Source organism: Paralichthys olivaceus, chromosome 5, assembly GCF_024713975.1.
Source record: "Paralichthys olivaceus isolate ysfri-2021 chromosome 5, ASM2471397v2, whole genome shotgun sequence".
NCBI lineage: Eukaryota > Metazoa > Chordata > Actinopteri > Pleuronectiformes > Paralichthyidae > Paralichthys > Paralichthys olivaceus.
In genome coordinates, this window is record NC_091097.1 from 22,381,733 (window position 1) to 22,391,732 (window position 10,000).

Below are 10,000 nucleotides of genomic sequence, written 5' to 3' on the forward strand. Positions count from 1 at the left end.
ACCATTGATGATGGTGATGATTCACATGTATAAAGGAGGTATTGTGGGTGGAGTTAATTGCTTACGGCCATACCACCCTGAACACGCCCGATCTCGTCCGATCTCGGAAGCTAAGCAGGGTCGGGCCTGGTTAGTACTTGGATGGGAGACCGCCTGGGAATACCAGGTGCTGTAAGCTTTTTAGACTTTTCTTTGCAGAGGGCGCTGTTGCTGCTGCTTCAGAGGAGACACCTCTTGAAAAGAGCAGGAAAGACTGTTCATCAAAGGAAAAAAGAATATGGAACCCTCACATCATCGGTGAGAGTGAGCATTCATCAGATTTGTTTCTAATCAAAACACTACTTTATTCATGTTTTATTAACATATCGTTTTCAAATCGTCTTATTTGGAGAGAGCGATGAAAGAGCAGGGAGTTTACTCTTCATAAGGGAAACAACTGGATATGAAACACTGACAATATTGCTGAAGGTCATTTTTGAAAATTGTAATGATTTTTTTCTTGCAACGATATGACAAAATTGCACCTTGAGATTGATTTTGAAACAATTGACCCCCCCCGCCCACCCACACCTCAAGATCCTATGGTTGCAAAGCAACAGAAGAACCATTGATGATGGTGATGATTCACATGTATAAAGGAGGTATTGTGGGTGGAGTTAATTGCTTACGGCCATACCACCCTGAACACTCCCGATCTCGGAAGCTAAGCAGGGTCGGGCCTGGTTAGTACTTGGATGGGAGACCGCCTGGGAATACCAGGTGCTGTAAGCTTTTTAGACTTTTCTTTGCAGAGGGCGCTGTTGCTGCTGCTTCAGAGGAGACACCTCTTGGAAAGAGCAGGAAAGACTGTTCATCAAAGGAAAAAAGAATATGGAACCCTCACATCATCGGTGAGAGTGAGCATTCATCAGATTTGTTTCTAATCAAAACACTACTTTATTCATGTTTTATTAACATATCATTTTCAAATTGTCTTATTTGGAGAGAGCGATGAAAGAGCAGGGAGTTTACTCTGCATCAAGGAAACAACTGGATATGAAACACTGACAATATTGCTGAAGGTCATTTTTGAAAATTGTAATGATTTTTTTCTTGCAACGATATGACAATATTGCACCTTGAGATTGATTTTGGAACAATTGACCCCCCCGCCCACCCACACCTCAAGATTCTATGGTTGCAAAGCAACAGAAGAACCATTGATGATGGTGATGATTCACATGTATAAAGGAGGTATTGTGGGTGGAATTAATCGCTTACGGCCATACCACCCTGAACACGCCCGATCTCGTCCGATCTCGGAAGCTAAGCAGGGTCGGGCCTGGTTAGTACTTGGATGGGAGACCGCCTGGGAATACCAGGTGCTGTAAGCTTTTTAGACTTTTCTTTGCAGAGGGCGCTGTTGCTGCTGCTTCAGAGGAGACACCTCTTGGAAAGAGCAGGAAAGACTGTTCATCAAAGGAAAAAAGAATATGGAACCCTCACATCATCGGTGAGAGTGAGCATTCATCAGATTTGTTTCTAATCAAAACACTACTTTATTCATGTTTTATTAACATATCATTTTCAAATTGTCTTATTTGGAGAGAGCGATGAAAGAGCAGGGAGTTTACTCTGCATCAAGGAAACAACTGGATATGAAACACTGACAATATTGCTGAAGGTCATTTTTGAAAATTGTAATGATTTTTTTCTTGAAACGATATGACAATATTGCACCTTGAGATTGATTTTGGAACAATTGACCCCCCCCGCCCACCCACACCTCAAGATTCTATGGTTGCAAAGCAACAGAAGAACCATTGATGATGGTGATGATTCACATGTATAAAGGAGGTATTGTGGGTGGAGTTAATAGCTTACGGCCATACCACCCTGAACACGCCCGATCTCTTCCGATCTCGGAAGCTAAGCAGGGTTGGGCCTGGTTAGTACTTGGATGGGAGACCGCCTGGGAATACCAGGTGCTGTAAGCTTTTTAGACTTTTCTTTGCAGAGGGCGCTGTTGCTACTGCTTCTGCTTCAGAAGAGACACCTCTTGGAAAGAGCAGGAAAGACTGTTCATCAAAGGAAAAAGAATATGGAACCCTCACATCATCACTGAAAGGTGAGAGTGAGCATTCATCAGATTTGTTTCTAATCAAAACACTACTTTATTCATGTTTTATTAACATATCATTTTCAAATTGTCTTATTTGGAGAGAGCGATGAAAGAGCAGGGAGTTTACTCTGCATCAAGGAAACAACTGGATATGAAACACTGACAATATTGCTGAAGGTCATTTTTGAAAATTGTAATGATTTTTTTCTTGCAACGATATGACAATATTGCACCTTGAGATTGATTTTGGAACAATTGACCCACCCGCCCACCCACACCTCAAGATGCTATGGTTGCAAAGCAACAGAAGAACCATTGATGATGGTGATGATTCACATGTATAAAGGAGGTATTGTGGGTGGAGTTAATTGCTTACGGCCATACCACCCTGAACACGCCCGATCTCGTCCGATCTCGGAAGCTAAGCAGGGTCGGGCCTGGTTAGTACTTGGATGGGAGACCGCCTGGGAATACCAGGTGCTGTAAGCTTTTTAGACTTTTCTTTGCAGAGGGCGCTGTTGCTGCTGCTTCAGAGGAGACACCTCTTGGAAAGAGCAGGAAAGACTGTTCATCAAAGGAAAAAAGAATATGGAACCCTCACATCATCGGTGAGAGTGAGCATTCATCAGATTTGTTTCTAATCAAAACACTACTTTATTCATGTTTTATTAACATATCATTTTCAAATTGTCTTATTTGGAGAGAGCGATGAAAGAGCAGGGAGTTTACTCTGCATCAAGGAAACAACTGGATATGAAACACTGACAATATTGCTGAAGGTCATTTTTGAAAATTGTAATGATTTTTTTCTTGAAACGATATGACAATATTGCACCTTGAGATTGATTTTGGAACAATTGACCCCCCCCGCCCACCCACACCTCAAGATTCTATGGTTGCAAAGCAACAGAAGAACCATTGATGATGGTGATGATTCACATGTATAAAGGAGGTATTGTGGGTGGAGTTAATAGCTTACGGCCATACCACCCTGAACACGCCCGATCTCTTCCGATCTCGGAAGCTAAGCAGGGTTGGGCCTGGTTAGTACTTGGATGGGAGACCGCCTGGGAATACCAGGTGCTGTAAGCTTTTTAGACTTTTCTTTGCAGAGGGCGCTGTTGCTACTGCTTCTGCTTCAGAAGAGACACCTCTTGGAAAGAGCAGGAAAGACTGTTCATCAAAGGAAAAAGAATATGGAACCCTCACATCATCACTGAAAGGTGAGAGTGAGCATTCATCAGATTTGTTTCTAATCAAAACACTACTTTATTCATGTTTTATTAACATATCATTTTCAAATGGTCTTATTTGGAGAGAGCGATGAAAGAGCAGGGAGTTTACTCTGCATCAAGGAAACAACTGGATATGAAACACTGACAATATTGCTGAAGGTCATTTTTGAAAATTGTAATGATTTTTTTCTTGCAACGATATGACAATATTGCACCTTGAGATTGATTTTGGAACAATTGACCCACCCGCCCACCCACACCTCAAGATGCTATGGTTGCAAAGCAACAGAAGAACCATTGATGATGGTGATGATTCACATGTATAAAGGAGGTATTGTGGGTGGAGTTAATTGCTTACGGCCATACCACCCTGAACACGCCCGATCTCGTCCGATCTCGGAAGCTAAGCAGGGTCGGGCCTGGTTAGTACTTGGATGGGAGACCGCCTGGGAATACCAGGTGCTGTAAGCTTTTTAGACTTTTCTTTGCAGAGGGCGCTGTTGCTGCTGCTTCAGAGGAGACACCTCTTGAAAAGAGCAGGAAAGACTGTTCATCAAAGGAAAAAAGAATATGGAACCCTCACATCATCGGTGAGAGTGAGCATTCATCAGATTTGTTTCTAATCAAAACACTACTTTATTCATGTTTTATTAACATATCGTTTTCAAATCGTCTTATTTGGAGAGAGCGATGAAAGAGCAGGGAGTTTACTCTTCATAAGGGAAACAACTGGATATGAAACACTGACAATATTGCTGAAGGTCATTTTTGAAAATTGTAATGATTTTTTTCTTGCAACGATATGACAAAATTGCACCTTGAGATTGATTTTGAAACAATTGACCCCCCCCGCCCACCCACACCTCAAGATCCTATGGTTGCAAAGCAACAGAAGAACCATTGATGATGGTGATGATTCACATGTATAAAGGAGGTATTGTGGGTGGAGTTAATTGCTTACGGCCATACCACCCTGAACACTCCCGATCTCGGAAGCTAAGCAGGGTCGGGCCTGGTTAGTACTTGGATGGGAGACCGCCTGGGAATACCAGGTGCTGTAAGCTTTTTAGACTTTTCTTTGCAGAGGGCGCTGTTGCTGCTGCTTCAGAGGAGACACCTCTTGGAAAGAGCAGGAAAGACTGTTCATCAAAGGAAAAAAGAATATGGAACCCTCACATCATCGGTGAGAGTGAGCATTCATCAGATTTGTTTCTAATCAAAACACTACTTTATTCATGTTTTATTAACATATCATTTTCAAATTGTCTTATTTGGAGAGAGCGATGAAAGAGCAGGGAGTTTACTCTGCATCAAGGAAACAACTGGATATGAAACACTGACAATATTGCTGAAGGTCATTTTTGAAAATTGTAATGATTTTTTTCTTGCAACGATATGACAATATTGCACCTTGAGATTGATTTTGGAACAATTGACCCCCCCGCCCACCCACACCTCAAGATTCTATGGTTGCAAAGCAACAGAAGAACCATTGATGATGGTGATGATTCACATGTATAAAGGAGGTATTGTGGGTGGAATTAATCGCTTACGGCCATACCACCCTGAACACGCCCGATCTCGTCCGATCTCGGAAGCTAAGCAGGGTCGGGCCTGGTTAGTACTTGGATGGGAGACCGCCTGGGAATACCAGGTGCTGTAAGCTTTTTAGACTTTTCTTTGCAGAGGGCGCTGTTGCTGCTGCTTCAGAGGAGACACCTCTTGGAAAGAGCAGGAAAGACTGTTCATCAAAGGAAAAAAGAATATGGAACCCTCACATCATCGGTGAGAGTGAGCATTCATCAGATTTGTTTCTAATCAAAACACTACTTTATTCATGTTTTATTAACATATCATTTTCAAATTGTCTTATTTGGAGAGAGCGATGAAAGAGCAGGGAGTTTACTCTGCATCAAGGAAACAACTGGATATGAAACACTGACAATATTGCTGAAGGTCATTTTTGAAAATTGTAATGATTTTTTTCTTGAAACGATATGACAATATTGCACCTTGAGATTGATTTTGGAACAATTGACCCCCCCCGCCCACCCACACCTCAAGATTCTATGGTTGCAAAGCAACAGAAGAACCATTGATGATGGTGATGATTCACATGTATAAAGGAGGTATTGTGGGTGGAGTTAATAGCTTACGGCCATACCACCCTGAACACGCCCGATCTCTTCCGATCTCGGAAGCTAAGCAGGGTTGGGCCTGGTTAGTACTTGGATGGGAGACCGCCTGGGAATACCAGGTGCTGTAAGCTTTTTAGACTTTTCTTTGCAGAGGGCGCTGTTGCTACTGCTTCTGCTTCAGAAGAGACACCTCTTGGAAAGAGCAGGAAAGACTGTTCATCAAAGGAAAAAGAATATGGAACCCTCACATCATCACTGAAAGGTGAGAGTGAGCATTCATCAGATTTGTTTCTAATCAAAACACTACTTTATTCATGTTTTATTAACATATCATTTTCAAATTGTCTTATTTGGAGAGAGCGATGAAAGAGCAGGGAGTTTACTCTGCATCAAGGAAACAACTGGATATGAAACACTGACAATATTGCTGAAGGTCATTTTTGAAAATTGTAATGATTTTTTTCTTGCAACGATATGACAATATTGCACCTTGAGATTGATTTTGGAACAATTGACCCACCCGCCCACCCACACCTCAAGATTCTATGGTTGCAACGCAACAGAAGAACCATTGATGATGGTGATGATTCACATGTATAAAGGAGGTATTGTGGGTGGAGTTAATTGCTTACGGCCATACCACCCTGAACACGCCCGATCTCGTCCGATCTCGGAAGCTAAGCAGGGTCGGGCCTGGTTAGTACTTGGATGGGAGACCGCCTGGGAATACCAGGTGCTGTAAGCTTTTTAGACTTTTCTTTGCAGAGGGCGCTGTTGCTGCTGCTTCAGAGGAGACACCTCTTGAAAAGAGCAGGAAAGACTGTTCATCAAAGGAAAAAAGAATATGGAACCCTCACATCATCGGTGAGAGTGAGCATTCATCAGATTTGTTTCTAATCAAAACACTACTTTATTCATGTTTTATTAACATATCGTTTTCAAATCGTCTTATTTGGAGAGAGCGATGAAAGAGCAGGGAGTTTACTCTTCATAAGGGAAACAACTGGATATGAAACACTGACAATATTGCTGAAGGTCATTTTTGAAAATTGTAATGATTTTTTTCTTGCAACGATATGACAAAATTGCACCTTGAGATTGATTTTGGAACAATTGACCCCCCCAACCCACCCACACATCAAGATTCTATGGTTGCAAAGCAACAGAAGAACCATTGATGATGGTGATGATTCACATGTATAAAGGAGGTATTGTGGGTGGAGTTAATTGCTTACGGCCATACCACCCTGAACACTCCCGATGTCGGAAGCTAAGCAGGGTCGGGCCTGGTTAGTACTTGGATGGGAGACCGCCTGGGAATACCAGGTGCTGTAAGCTTTTTAGACTTTTCTTTGCAGAGGGCGCTGTTGCTGCTGCTTCTGCTTCAGAGGAGACACCTCTTGGAAAGAGCAGGAAAGACTGTTCATCAAAGGAAAAAAGAATATGGAACCCTCACATCATCGGTGAGAGTGAGCATTCATCAGATTTGTTTCTAATCAAAACACTACTTTATTCATGTTTTATTAACATATCATTTTCAAATTGTCTTATTTGGAGAGAGCGATGAAAGAGCAGGGAGTTTACTCTGCATCAAGGAAACAACTGGATATGAAACACTGACAATATTGCTGAAGGTCATTTTTGAAAATTGTAATGATTTTTTTCTTGCAACGATATGACAATATTGCACCTTGAGATTGATTTTGGAACAATTGACCCCCCCGCCCACCCACACCTCAAGATTCTATGGTTGCAAAGCAACAGAAGAACCATTGATGATGGTGATGATTCACATGTATAAAGGAGGTATTGTGGGTGGAATTAATAGCTTACGGCCATACCACCCTGAACACGCCCGATCTCGTCCGATCTCGGAAGCTAAGCAGGGTCGGGCCTGGTTAGTACTTGGATGGGAGACCGCCTGGGAATACCAGGTGCTGTAAGCTTTTTAGACTTTTCTTTGCAGAGGGCGCTGTTGCTGCTGCTTCAAAGGAGACACCTCTTGGAAAGAGCAGGAAAGACTGTTCATCAAAGGAAAAAAGAATATGGAACCCTCACATCATCGGTGAGAGTGAGCATTCATCAGATTTGTTTCTAATCAAAACACTACTTTATTCATGTTTTATTAACATATCATTTTCAAATTGTCTTATTTGGAGAGAGCGATGAAAGAGCAGGGAGTTTACTCTGCATCAAGGAAACAACTGGATATGAAACACTGACAATATTGCTGAAGGTCATTTTTGAAAATTGTAATGATTTTTTTCTTGAAACGATATGACAATATTGCACCTTGAGATTGATTTTGGAACAATTGACCCCCCCCGCCCACCCACACCTCAAGATTCTATGGTTGCAAAGCAACAGAAGAACCATTGATGATGGTGATGATTCACATGTATAAAGGAGGTATTGTGGGTGGAGTTAATAGCTTACGGCCATACCACCCTGAACACGCCCGATCTCTTCCGATCTCGGAAGCTAAGCAGGGTTGGACCTGGTTAGTACTTGGATGGGAGACCGCCTGGGAATACCAGGTGCTGTAAGCTTTTTAGACTTTTCTTTGCAGAGGGCGCTGTTGCTACTGCTTCTGCTTCAGAAGAGACACCTCTTGGAAAGAGCAGGAAAGACTGTTCATCAAAGGAAAAAGAATATGGAACCCTCACATCATCACTGAAAGGTGAGAGTGAGCATTCATCAGATTTGTTTCTAATCAAAACACTACTTTATTCATGTTTTATTAACATATCATTTTCAAATTGTCTTATTTGGAGAGAGCGATGAAAGAGCAGGGAGTTTACTCTGCATCAAGGAAACAACTGGATATGAAACACTGACAATATTGCTGAAGGTCATTTTTGAAAATTGTAATGATTTTTTTCTTGCAACGATATGACAATATTGCACCTTGAGATTGATTTTGGAACAATTGACCCACCCGCCCACCCACACCTCAAGATGCTATGGTTGCAAAGCAACAGAAGAACCATTGATGATGGTGATGATTCACATGTATAAAGGAGGTATTGTGGGTGGAGTTAATTGCTTACGGCCATACCACCCTGAACACGCCCGATCTCGTCCGATCTCGGAAGCTAAGCAGGGTAGGGCCTGGTTAGTACTTGGATGGGAGACCGCCTGGGAATACCAGGTGCTGTAAGCTTTTTAGACTTTTCTTTGCAGAGGGCGCTGTTGCTGCTGCTTCAGAGGAGACACCTCTTGAAAAGAGCAGGAAAGACTGTTCATCAAAGGAAAAAAGAATATGGAACCCTCACATCATCGGTGAGAGTGAGCATTCATCAGATTTGTTTCTAATCAAAACACTACTTTATTCATGTTTTATTAACATATCGTTTTCAAATCGTCTTATTTGGAGAGAGCGATGAAAGAGCAGGGAGTTTACTCTTCATAAGGGAAACAACTGGATATGAAACACTGACAATATTGCTGAAGGTCATTTTTGAAAATTGTAATGATTTTTTTCTTGCAACGATATGACAAAATTGCACCTTGAGATTGATTTTGAAACAATTGACCCCCCCCGCCCACCCACACCTCAAGATCCTATGGTTGCAAAGCAACAGAAGAACCATTGATGATGGTGATGATTCACATGTATAAAGGAGGTATTGTGGGTGGAGTTAATTGCTTACGGCCATACCACCCTGAACACTCCCGATCTCGGAAGCTAAGCAGGGTCGGGCCTGGTTAGTACTTGGATGGGAGACCGCCTGGGAATACCAGGTGCTGTAAGCTTTTTAGACTTTTCTTTGCAGAGGGCGCTGTTGCTGCTGCTTCAGAGGAGACACCTCTTGGAAAGAGCAGGAAAGACTGTTCATCAAAGGAAAAAAGAATATGGAACCCTCACATCATCGGTGAGAGTGAGCATTCATCAGATTTGTTTCTAATCAAAACACTACTTTATTCATGTTTTATTAACATATCATTTTCAAATTGTCTTATTTGGAGAGAGCGATGAAAGAGCAGGGAGTTTACTCTGCATCAAGGAAACAACTGGATATGAAACACTGACAATATTGCTGAAGGTCATTTTTGAAAATTGTAATGATTTTTTTCTTGAAACGATATGACAATATTGCACCTTGAGATTGATTTTGGAACAATTGACCCCCCCCGCCCACCCACACCTCAAGATTCTATGGTTGCAAAGCAACAGAAGAACCATTGATGATGGTGATGATTCACATGTATAAAGGAGGTATTGTGGGTGGAGTTAATAGCTTACGGCCATACCACCCTGAACACGCCCGATCTCTTCCGATCTCGGAAGCTAAGCAGGGTTGGGCCTGGTTAGTACTTGGATGGGAGACCGCCTGGGAATACCAGGTGCTGTAAGCTTTTTAGACTTTTCTTTGCAGAGGGCGCTGTTGCTACTGCTTCTGCTTCAGAAGAGACACCTCTTGGAAAGAGCAGGAAAGACTGTTCATCAAAGGAAAAAGAATATGGAACCCTCACATCATCACTGAAAGGTGAGAGTGAGCATTCATCAGATTTGTTTCTAATCA

At 42.2% G+C, this 10,000-nt stretch overlaps 13 non-coding genes and 4 pseudogenes across 13 annotated transcripts; all 17 read left to right on the forward strand.

Annotated features, from left to right (window-relative positions):
* Nucleotides 1–59: 59 nt before the first annotated feature.
* On the forward strand, nucleotides 60–178 carry LOC138410261 (5S ribosomal RNA). Its single transcript, XR_011243058.1, has one exon. It is a non-coding gene; the product is annotated as a 5S ribosomal RNA (ribosomal RNA).
* A 484-nt stretch (nucleotides 179–662) lies between these two features.
* LOC138409399 (5S ribosomal RNA) lies at nucleotides 663–771 on the forward strand (annotated as a pseudogene).
* A 483-nt stretch (nucleotides 772–1,254) lies between these two features.
* LOC138410273 (5S ribosomal RNA) lies at nucleotides 1,255–1,373 on the forward strand. Its single transcript, XR_011243070.1, has one exon. It is a non-coding gene; the product is annotated as a 5S ribosomal RNA (ribosomal RNA).
* A 484-nt stretch (nucleotides 1,374–1,857) lies between these two features.
* On the forward strand, nucleotides 1,858–1,976 carry LOC138409941 (5S ribosomal RNA). The gene has a single exon (XR_011242770.1). It is a non-coding gene; the product is annotated as a 5S ribosomal RNA (ribosomal RNA).
* A 495-nt stretch (nucleotides 1,977–2,471) lies between these two features.
* On the forward strand, nucleotides 2,472–2,590 carry LOC138410284 (5S ribosomal RNA). Its single transcript, XR_011243081.1, has one exon. It is a non-coding gene; the product is annotated as a 5S ribosomal RNA (ribosomal RNA).
* A 484-nt stretch (nucleotides 2,591–3,074) lies between these two features.
* LOC138409953 (5S ribosomal RNA) lies at nucleotides 3,075–3,193 on the forward strand. Its single transcript, XR_011242772.1, has one exon. It is a non-coding gene; the product is annotated as a 5S ribosomal RNA (ribosomal RNA).
* Nucleotides 3,194–3,688: 495 nt separating this feature from the next.
* On the forward strand, nucleotides 3,689–3,807 carry LOC138410295 (5S ribosomal RNA). The gene has a single exon (XR_011243093.1). It is a non-coding gene; the product is annotated as a 5S ribosomal RNA (ribosomal RNA).
* A 484-nt stretch (nucleotides 3,808–4,291) lies between these two features.
* LOC138409400 (5S ribosomal RNA) lies at nucleotides 4,292–4,400 on the forward strand (annotated as a pseudogene).
* Nucleotides 4,401–4,883: 483 nt separating this feature from the next.
* Nucleotides 4,884–5,002, forward strand: LOC138410306 (5S ribosomal RNA). The gene has a single exon (XR_011243104.1). It is a non-coding gene; the product is annotated as a 5S ribosomal RNA (ribosomal RNA).
* Nucleotides 5,003–5,486: 484 nt separating this feature from the next.
* LOC138409964 (5S ribosomal RNA) lies at nucleotides 5,487–5,605 on the forward strand. The gene has a single exon (XR_011242773.1). It is a non-coding gene; the product is annotated as a 5S ribosomal RNA (ribosomal RNA).
* Nucleotides 5,606–6,100: 495 nt separating this feature from the next.
* On the forward strand, nucleotides 6,101–6,219 carry LOC138410317 (5S ribosomal RNA). Its single transcript, XR_011243115.1, has one exon. It is a non-coding gene; the product is annotated as a 5S ribosomal RNA (ribosomal RNA).
* A 484-nt stretch (nucleotides 6,220–6,703) lies between these two features.
* Nucleotides 6,704–6,812, forward strand: LOC138409665 (5S ribosomal RNA; annotated as a pseudogene).
* A 489-nt stretch (nucleotides 6,813–7,301) lies between these two features.
* LOC138407878 (5S ribosomal RNA) lies at nucleotides 7,302–7,420 on the forward strand. Its single transcript, XR_011241196.1, has one exon. It is a non-coding gene; the product is annotated as a 5S ribosomal RNA (ribosomal RNA).
* Nucleotides 7,421–7,904: 484 nt separating this feature from the next.
* LOC138408322 (5S ribosomal RNA) lies at nucleotides 7,905–8,023 on the forward strand. Its single transcript, XR_011241641.1, has one exon. It is a non-coding gene; the product is annotated as a 5S ribosomal RNA (ribosomal RNA).
* A 495-nt stretch (nucleotides 8,024–8,518) lies between these two features.
* On the forward strand, nucleotides 8,519–8,637 carry LOC138410106 (5S ribosomal RNA). The gene has a single exon (XR_011242902.1). It is a non-coding gene; the product is annotated as a 5S ribosomal RNA (ribosomal RNA).
* A 484-nt stretch (nucleotides 8,638–9,121) lies between these two features.
* LOC138409401 (5S ribosomal RNA) lies at nucleotides 9,122–9,230 on the forward strand (annotated as a pseudogene).
* A 484-nt stretch (nucleotides 9,231–9,714) lies between these two features.
* LOC138409975 (5S ribosomal RNA) lies at nucleotides 9,715–9,833 on the forward strand. The gene has a single exon (XR_011242774.1). It is a non-coding gene; the product is annotated as a 5S ribosomal RNA (ribosomal RNA).
* The last annotated feature ends 167 nt before the right edge of the window (nucleotides 9,834–10,000 follow it).